Genomic DNA, 10,103 nt, shown 5'->3' on the forward strand with positions numbered 1-10,103 from the left:
GATACTACACTGCTAATATGAGAGATGTCATTCCTCATTATTCTCTGGCTTTTGCCTTAATATTTTTATATGCTCAATATAAACATGGCATATTTTTTCACCTATCAACACCTTGCTCAGGGATTCTGCATTTTTCTCTGTTCTTATGGGAAGAAGACATCAAAAAGCCTTTATTTCTGAGGACTCTACAATTTCTCATTCATCTATTCTTTATGAGACAATTTTTCATTTGTTTTCCAGGCTAGAAAGCACATAGTTTGAAGATCTCCAGAAAGAAAACCGCAGGGTGAATTAAGATCCTGAGTAATCATGCTGCCCAAGAACAAAGTCGGTTTTCTGACAAATAGAAAGCAAAATTTAAGTTTGAGTTTCTCATGGCCATCATCAAAGTCCAAATGGGCTTACATCATCAGCTATCACACTAGCTGAAAGCAAGTGAGGGACCTGATTTTGACTCTGCTCTGCAGTGGCTACAGTCGACTTTCCATTGCAATGACAACACTAGGGGAGACAAGTAGACATGATTCTTTTGTTTTGTTTTGTTTTTTGTTTTTTGTTTGTTTTAATTTTTATTGAAAAATAAAATCATTCATATTACATCTCAATTGCTATCCCATCCTGTGCACCCTCCCATTCCTCCCTCCTTCCCGCTTTCACCCCATTCCCCTTCCCTATGACTGTGACTGAGGGGGACCTCCTCCCCCTGAATATGATGCTAGGTTATCAGGTCTCTTCTTGGTAGTCGGCTATCCTTCTTCCGAGTGCCATTGGGCCTCCCCATCAAGGGGACATGGCCAAATATGGGGCACCAGAGTTTGTGTGAAAGTCAGTCCCCAGTCTCCACTTAACTGTGGAGAATGTTCTGTCCCTTGGCTAGGTCTGGGTAGGGGTTTGATGATGACTGCACATATTGTCCTTGGTTGGTGCCATAGATCGAGCAGAATCCTTGGGCCCAGATCTGCCCATCGTAGTGTTCTTTTTGTAGGTTTCTGGGACCCTCTGGATCCATCTATTTCCCTATCTTCTATATTTCTCCCACCTTCGGATGTCCTCACCACTATCCCATTTTCCTGGTAAGTGAAGACTTTCATGAGACATATCTCTTGGCCTAGTGGTGGACATGATTCTTAATGCAGTAAGTACATTTTGAAGCAAAATAATAACTTTTTTTTCCCTTTGGACCAATGAACTATCATAAGTCTTCTATACATTAGAAGGACAAAAATGCCTATTTTAAGATTTTTGAATGAAAAAATTTTAAAATGTTTTCTTTTATTAAACAAATGATCTAGTAATATGCCAAAATCTGATTTATTTTCTAAAGTAGTAAAGAAGCTATCAAATATTTATTGTACCAAGCATGTATGTGGAGCACTGTAAGTTGTTCCCTGCTTAAAAGGTCATAAAAATACACCTTCAATTTGCAAAACCTTTATATGTTCCAATGTTGAAGGAGGTTTTTGTTTTTGTTTTTTTCAAGAAATTTTCCACCACCTCTGCTGGGTTCCTAACATACAGTCTTCTTACTATGATACCCTTTTAACTTAGACCCAACCACACAGGTAGAGGCTTGCTATATCAACACATTTATAACTTGATAAACACACTTCATTGGTATCAGGATCATAGTCATCTAAAGAAATGATATCATTATCATCCACCATGAATAAGTCCCATAGGAAGACACACTTGTGGCCAATTCTGAGCAGATGGCAAGGAGAATTCATATCCTGTTAAGAACCCCTGGACAGCAAACCAATTGCAGTAAGCCATAGATGCTAAAGACCTTGTGCAGAAATACAAGGTAATCATTATTACTTTCTTAGAAGAGAAAAATAAGTTTCAGAAGAACTGATCATCATATAAGTGGTAAATTCCCAGTCAATGAGCCTTAAAGTATTTGCTTTTCTTAACCACACCCTTTCCACACTTAAGCCAGCTTTCCTGCCTCAAATTAAGGTAGCAGCACACAACATTTATCTATTTCAAGGCTACACATACTGCAGGATATGGGGACCTAATTTCATGCGGATGTTGGACTATACCTTCTAATGGAAATTGAGCACTTTCAAGTTGACTGCAACATTAGCAAGCCATTTACCTCCTGAGTAAAAAGGCAGGTTGTTGATTTAGCTGTGTCCTCTACTTGGAACTCAAATCCCTGTTGCTGAAGGGAGCATTTCTGTCTGATGTACTTTCACCTCATTTGGGGCCAGATGGCACACTCTCTGAGACTTGGGCAGAGCAAGCCTTCAATAAACGTTTGATTGCTACTAGTGAGTCATGTTCATGGAAGTAGACACAATAAGGTGCATGGAAGAAATACACATCATAGTCAGAACCTGTCTATAACACGCAGCTGCAACTTGCTTATCTCCAGAAAATTCTAATTCTGTAATTTCCTTGGTAGATGCTCTTTGATAGGAAGAAAAAGTTATATTTATCTCAATTATTATGCTTTGTATGAATTTATAGCAAGTTCAGGCTTGAAAAACCCATGAAGCTGTCACCACATTGACTACAGATGCGTAATCTGAAAAAGGTGCATTGTTATCCTCCTTACAGGTTTGAAATCAGCCAATGGCGTAATGGAATGGCTAAGAAAACACCATCAATACTAAGCTGTCTTTATAGATACAGAATGCATAGAACTGAGATTTCCTCATCTGTGTTTTAGGCAATAGATATTAGTTAGGGGAAGAGAGAATGGAGAACTTGAAGCATATATTTCATGGCAGAGAAAGATACAGTGCCATGGTGGGTAAGAAAGACCTCTGGGGCAGGCAAGAAGAATTTAGAAAAAAAGACCACAGGGATTTCAAATATAGAAAGATTTCTATAGCACAGAAAGAAAAATTAGATTCAACTGAAGAGTGAGAAAATAGGGTTTTGTTTGTTTGTTTAAGTTGATTTAGTACAAGGCTGAATTTTCTCCAAAGAAAGTTCTAGAATGGACTGGCCAGTAAGAAAGTGAGATTTCAATTTATTATTTCTAGGAGGCAATAGAGTAGATACTGAAGTGGAGATTTCTACACTACATAAAGTTACCATTTAAGTAGTTATCAAGCTAAGCAACTGTGTTAATGGGTATAATATTGTCACTGTAGATGTTCCAGATTGGGGGAAAAAATCACTTTCTAAAAAGGACATTCTTCCTCATTTACACAACTGGCTGAAGGTTGGCTTCAGGCTTATCAAACTCAATTCTCATAATTCAAGATGTAAATGCTAATATTATTCAAATCACTACTACATCAGGGTAGTTTCCTCCCCAATCCCCTCTTCCGAGGGCCCTACACATACTAGGTGCTCATTCTCTGCCACATCCAGCCTCCCTTTGCAAAGACAACGTGTAAGCCACACACAAAAAAGGAGAAGTATTTCCATTATTGACATACTTAAAAAATTCAGTCTTTAATAGCAACCACACATCGCTTTGGGCTAAAACTGAGTGTAAAGCAACCACACCTCCAAAATTATAACATTTTCTGGTGAAAATAGCAAAGACGCATAACCCTCAGGTTAGTATATTTGTACAGAGCCCATGCCTTTCTTAAAAGCTAAACAGTCTGCTGTCCCACATTCTTTCTGTATCACTCAGATTTATCTGTACATTAACAATGCTTACCAGCAGATAGCCAAAAAGGCTGGCCAACTTGGACCAACTTCAAGATTTGTTTCCACACTGGGGTGTTTCATGCACTTGGCAGAAGCAGGCTGCAACTGCAGCTTCATTTATTACATTGTGATATAAACATTATGTCCTGAACTAACAAGACACTCCACATGACAGTCCCATACGTTACCAAGCATTGTAAACATCTGCTAATACAGGCGCCAGAGATAGCATAGTCAAGGCCTGCTGTGTCCATTTGAAAGTGGTTTATGAGGTGTAGTGTACTGTTTAAAAGCGAAAAATCAAAAAACACAGCTGCAAACCCCAACTAAAACAAATATTTGCCAGGCAAAAGTTAGGCTCACTTTAAAAAAAATATGCAGTAATGTCGTCAACTGGTTGCTGCATTTACAGAGTTTCATGTCACACCTTTGTTCATTAAGCACTGGCTTTCCATGGTATTTAGGAGATCAAAACTGTGGTCTCACTGTGATCTATTATTTTCTCTAAACTACTATGAAGCCAGAAGTTTATATGGGTGGAAGAAGGCAATGAAGATTAGACAGGGCTTCTAAAGCTACAAATAATAATTTCCCAGAGACTCTTGGCTAACATGTACCCTTCTAGCCCATCCAGAGTCTATTTGGAGGGAAAATGAGTGAGTGACTGGAGACCTCTTGGCGTCTAATCCCAGAACAGAGCTTTGCTTTTGTCAATAGGAAAGATAATTTTTAGCTACAGCACACCACACACACACACACACACACACACACACACACACACACACACACTGGTACTCTGTTTTCTGATATTCTATTTTAATATGTGGAAATATTTCAGTAGCTGTCACCTCCAGAATAAAAGGGCACCTTGTATGATCCATGGAGAAAGCGGCCTGGAGCACCAGTTGCTACTACACATCCAGTTTCTGTAGAAAGAGGTAAGCACTGTCTCAGCCACTAATCCCCTGGACCCAAATGGCAGCACCCTGGAGGCACACAGATCCATAGCCAGTCTGTCCCCAGCTCTAAGTTTCGGTAACCACATATGCACACATCTCCTAGACACTCAAATCCCCCCCCCCCCCACTCAGCTTCTCTGACAACTCCAGAAAGCACCATTTGCGGGTCTCGGACCTTCCAAGGCAGGTGAGTTAAAGTCCAGGAAATATATTCCTCTTCAGGAACTGCTTTGTCTTCCCAGCTCTCTGGCTTCCCATTGCATTCCCCAGCGTCCCTCCAAGATCTCCCGGAGATACAAACAGCAGGCAGTCTCCCTATGATTTCTTTCTCCCTCTCCATGCCTTGGCTGGGCTCCGGAGACCAACACACCTCTCAGGGCGCTCCCATACACACACAGCACACACATGCTGCACACCCCTTCAGCACACACGCCAGGGCCAGACCATGGAACCCTGCAGCCTGGTCCCAGCAGACCTACTCCTTGGTGCTATATATAAAGTCCTTGCCTAGAAATAGATTTCTCCACGCATCCACAAATGGATAGCGTGTTAGGCACCCACTGCATGCAGCCAGCTCTCTCCCTCCAGACACACTTCCTACCACACTCACCCGCTCAGCCCTCAAGACTCTGCAGTTCTATCGGAACTTTGAGCCTGGTTGATTTCACAAGCACGAGTGTGTCCAAAGCTGGGACAGTTTGGCTTGCCACAGTTTCCACCCACCCCAGTTCATGGAGACTGGTGGCGGTGACTCTACTGACTCCAACTCCTCTGCTGTCAGCACGCAGCTGCAGCTAGCACAGAGGCGCAGAGGCAGCGCGCTGCAGGGGTCGCATGCGTGCTTACCGCCCACCCTCCGGAGTCCCTCTGGTCATTCCACCCGCGAACCCGCTTCAGATAGCGGCCTTTACAGTCCCTGCCCCAGTTTGGCAGGCTGACAATGACAAACAAACACCCTGGCGAAAGTTTTAAGACTAACAAAACTGTTTTAGGAGGAAACCTCTCCTTTGCACCTCACACCCTGGTTGCAGCAGGCTCCAGGTTGAGATGGGTTTGCCTGGCACCCCTAATTCCTTGTCGCCCCATCAACTTTCAGCTTTACACAGCACCAAGAGCAACACACACACACACACACACACACACACACACACACACACACACTCTTCCAAGACACGGATCTGGTTACACTAACCCATGAGCAGAAAACAACTTTTAAGAAGGGAATACAGTCCACCTCAAACTTGTCAGAAAATTATCTGGGCAAATGCATAAAAGTGATCCCCATTTTCATAAGCAGTTGGCATGCCTGGGTCTACTCCCAGGTCTGCCGGCACAAAGTGGGAGGGAAAAAAAATGCTGGGGCTCCTGGAGTGCCCCTCCAGTACCTCAGAGCTTCGCTTCAGGAGACAGACCGCCGGTTTGCGTCCTCTTGGGGGCCGCTGGCGCCTAGGCCTCAGGCTCGCGTGACCCTAGCCCGGGGTCCCCGCGGCTGCCGGGGCTCAGCAGCAGCCGTCGCCGCCACTGCCGCTGTAGCAGCCGCCTCCGCCAGTGCCGCCGCTCCCTAGACCGCCTCCTCTTCCCATGGCTGCGCCCTGCTTGGCAGCTCGTGGCTGTCAGGCTTGTGGGAGGAGGAAGGGGGCGGGGTGAAGCGGGAAGGGAGGAGGGGAGGGGAGGGGAGAAGAGGGAGGGGAGCGCTGGGAAAAGGCTGCTGGAGTTCAGGTCAGCCAGGGGCCCGCGCTGCGGGGATACAAGCTGCCCAAGCGAAGGGCTGCAGGAGTTGAGGGCGGCCGGCTCAGGAGAGGAGGCAGGGAGGCCTAGAGCCGCCCCCGCTACTCTTTCTGCGGGGTAGGCAGGAGGCTTTCTGGCAAGGAGTTAAGAGTTAGTGCGTGTCACTTTCAACTGGGCGACGGGGCTCCTCCTAGAGGAAGATATTGGTAGTGCGGGAGATTTCTCTCCTCTGTGTCGACCAGGTTTCCCCCAAAGAAGGCAAGATCTACAAGTCCTCAAAGCAGGCAATGCGTTCAAAGAGAGGAGTGCACCTCCTGCGGGCACCAGAAAAAAACAAAACAAAATAACAACAACAACAAAAAAAAAACTTGGAACGTGTGAAGAGTCCACCTGACATTACCAGTTCAGTTGGCTCCGATTTTCAAACCTTCCCAACCCGAGAAGTTAAAAAAACGGACACAAAGTGGGTAATTTACCAAGAATGCATGCATGTTTTCAGAGAGCTATCTTAGTACAGGGCACAGGTCTTCAGGGAGAGCTGGGACAGAGTCTTGCCTGTGGCTTGTCCTTGTTGTGACCTAGGGAAAGACACAGTTCATGCATCAGACAGGACCTCTTGGTTCCTCAATCCATTTTGTTGGAAAAATTAACAGGGACAGGAGTTGTCAACGCACTTCCCAAAGTAAGAGTGCTGCATAAGTATTGTCACGAAGCACCAATTTTCTCTCAGTTCTCTAGGCATAGAGTACTCTAGGCAAAGGTACAAAAGTCCAGCCCCAGGCTGTTGAGCTGTCTCGTATCTGGAGGAGCAATTGGTCATGAGATCTTTTTACTGTTTACTTTATACGGACAGCTAATTGTAACCTCACTTATCTATATAACCTTCTTACAGCTTCGGCTTTAAAAAGGACTCCCTCTCCCACCCCACCCCATCCCTTTTCACTTTGCTTTCAGACCCAGCTCTGCAAAAAAAATAAAATAACAATTCCACAATAAGGTGGCGAAGACTTAGGAACACAGGACCAAAATCTCTGGGATTTCTGTTTTCAAAGTAATCATACAATTGGAAACTTCATTTACCGTCCTTCCCAGGAGCCCAGATATGTCTCAGATACCTAATGGTTCTAGAATACAGAAAGGGGAAACGAATCTGAAAACGGTATGTATCCGCATTGTGCCAATCAGGAGTAGGGGGTGGGCTGGTTAGTAGCTGTGGGCCAGTCCTGTTTCACAGGCAGGCTTCCCCTAAGACTCTCCCTCAGCCCGTTGGTTTCCAGGCTTTGATGAAGCAGTATGGGTGCTTATGGACTCTGGAGCTTTTAAAGGCAGAGTTGCCCAAACAGAGAAACCCGAGAAAGGAAACCCTGAGGTCAGGCAAAACTCCTGCTGGGTGGTCTGTGCGTGCCAAGCTGGCTGAAAGGGCAGTGCAGGAGTGGACACCAGGCAGTCCTCACAGGCTGCCTTCACTCTGTCCTGGGTGACCTTCCATGAATGCGGCTTGGATCCTGGCAACACCAACCTATTTCTTTATATCCTCTCTGTGCGCTCTCCCCTTCAACTTCCCCTCTTTTCAAGCCCAGAGAGGCTTGCTCTAGACTAGGAGGTGTCAGACTCAGGGAAGATTTTCTAAGTTCTGATCACACTCCAAAGTGATTTCAGGGTCCTTCTTAAACAAAGGAGGTCTGTCTTCATGTTTCCTTAGATTCTGCTCTATCTTTAATAGAAACACGATCACGCGTAAACAGTGGCTGATATTAAAGAAACCAGATTGTGATGTAACTTGACAGGGTATAACATCCCCTGGGAGACAAACCTCTGCGCATTTTGTGGGAGACTTTCTAAATTGGGTTAACTGAAATGGGCAGCACCATTCCAAGAGCTAAAAGCTTGAGTTGGAGAGAGAGGGAGGGAGAAGAGTTGGGGGGGGGGAGGGAGAGAGTGCTGAGCCCTAGCATTCTTCTCTCTCTGCTTCTAGACTGTGGACATCTGATCAGCTGCCCTGCTCTTCTGCAGCCTGTCTTTCTCAGTATGGTGGATTGATCCTCTTCAACTCCAAGTCAAAATAAAGCAGGGATGGAGAGACACTTCAGTTACTAAGATACTTACTGTGCAAACACTGGGACCAGAATCCTTAGCACATACAAACATAGTAAACAGAGCTCAGTGACTTTGTGGTACACAATTAACACTGGGGAGGAAAAGACAGACGGATCTCTGGAGCTCAATGGCCAGCCAGTCTAACCTCATTAGAGACTCCTGGGCCCCTCTGAGAGAGACTCTGTCTCAAAATAACTGGGAAGATGGAGAAAGGACATCTGAGGTTGACTCCGCAAACATGAGCATACATGTGCACATGCACCCTGCCCCTGAATGTGCACGCATGCCTATCATACATATACAAAATTAAATACATAAATAAACTTTAAAGAATAAAAACAAGTCTAATTCCTGTAAACTGACTCTTGTCATTACTAATATAAGGCAAAATTTGTAATTTATAGGAAACGCAACCTCTATCTTTAAACACCATAAATAAATACAGTCTTGGTATCTGTATTTAAGATATCTAGATCATCATTTGTCAAGTAGTAAGGCGTTTCAAAATATTTAGTCAGATATGATGAAAATATAATCTATAGGTGAATATATAGTATCCTGAATTCATATTCCAAACATACATCCACGCACAGATCTCCAGGATAGCAACAAGCCGTTGTTAGATAGATTTTTTATAGGCATCTCCTCCTCAATTATATTCAAGTCAGAACTCATCTAATTCCTTCTCCAATCACAGCTGTCACAGTTGTCATCTCAATAGACAGCATCTACTTCTTCCCAGTTACCAAGGTCGTGAGCCTCTGTGGTTGTCCTTACCTTGCTTTTGCTCTGTACTCCACACTTAGCATCTGTCTACTTCTTGGAGAGGTCATGAAGGAACCAACATCAGAATCTTACCTCTATTGCTGCGATACTTTTTAGATTCAACTGTCTCTCTGTTTCAACAATTATTCCTCCTCTCATTACCAATAGTCTTGATTCAACACTCAGTCTGGACTAAGTCGGATATGGGATTCTTTTGAAAACCAAGCCATGACATCTCTTGGCCTACCAAGTCCACATTTGAACTAGTATACACATAAAATGACACATCAGGTTCTGGGCTGTGCACTTCCACTCTCTGTCTCTCCCCATTGCCCTTCCTGATCAGCTCGCTGCAGGACTCCCTCTTATTTCTTAAACAGACCAGGTAACCTATACATGGCTCTTGCTATTTCTTCAGCTATAAAAAAATCTTTCTCTTGAGTGTTTGTGTGCTTCCTTATCTTTGCTCAAATAGTACTTCGTCTTTGAGTCTTATCTTGACCAATTTATTTCACCTTATTACAGTGTACCTTCTGTGACACCCTTTCTCATCTTCACCGTCGATATCTTGACTAAAAATATAGTTCACCCTTCAAAAGAGTGGATCAATTAGAATTCAGACTAGACATATTCAAATTCAGGTTACTTGGTCTGGCTTTTAATCTCTCCAACCTACACAGCCGTTCATTATAAATTTTCTACATCTATAGCTCTCTGGGACTAGAATTTAACTTTGGTCATTCTCTTGTTCTGTAAAGTACCAATGCCTTTTATCAAAACAAAAGAAAGCAAACTCCCAAAGGAGTACTTGTAGTTAAAAGATGAGCATTGGTTAGGAAGATTGGGCCTTTGTGACTCATCTGTAGCCTTGCTAAGCTGCTTATTGATTTCACAGTGACTCAGCGAGAGAGTCACTATCTAAGATTGTAGGTATAA

The 10,103-nt window shown here is 43.9% G+C and overlaps 1 protein-coding gene across 3 annotated transcripts in view; it reads right to left on the reverse strand.

Annotated features, from left to right (window-relative positions):
• Positions 1-6,347, reverse strand: part of GHR (growth hormone receptor) — a 233,514-nt gene extending 227,167 nt beyond the window's left edge. For all 3 annotated transcript variants that reach the window (XM_084800688.1, XM_084800690.1, XM_084800689.1), the window contains exon 1: positions 5,963-6,347. The gene's annotated coding sequence lies outside the window, so the exon portion shown is untranslated. The remainder of the gene's footprint in view (positions 1-5,962) is intronic.
• Positions 6,348-10,103: the final 3,756 nt, after the last annotated feature.

Source organism: Acomys minous, assembly GCF_964271855.1.
Source record: "Acomys minous genome assembly, chromosome: 11".
Classification (NCBI taxonomy): domain Eukaryota; kingdom Metazoa; phylum Chordata; class Mammalia; order Rodentia; family Muridae; genus Acomys; species Acomys minous.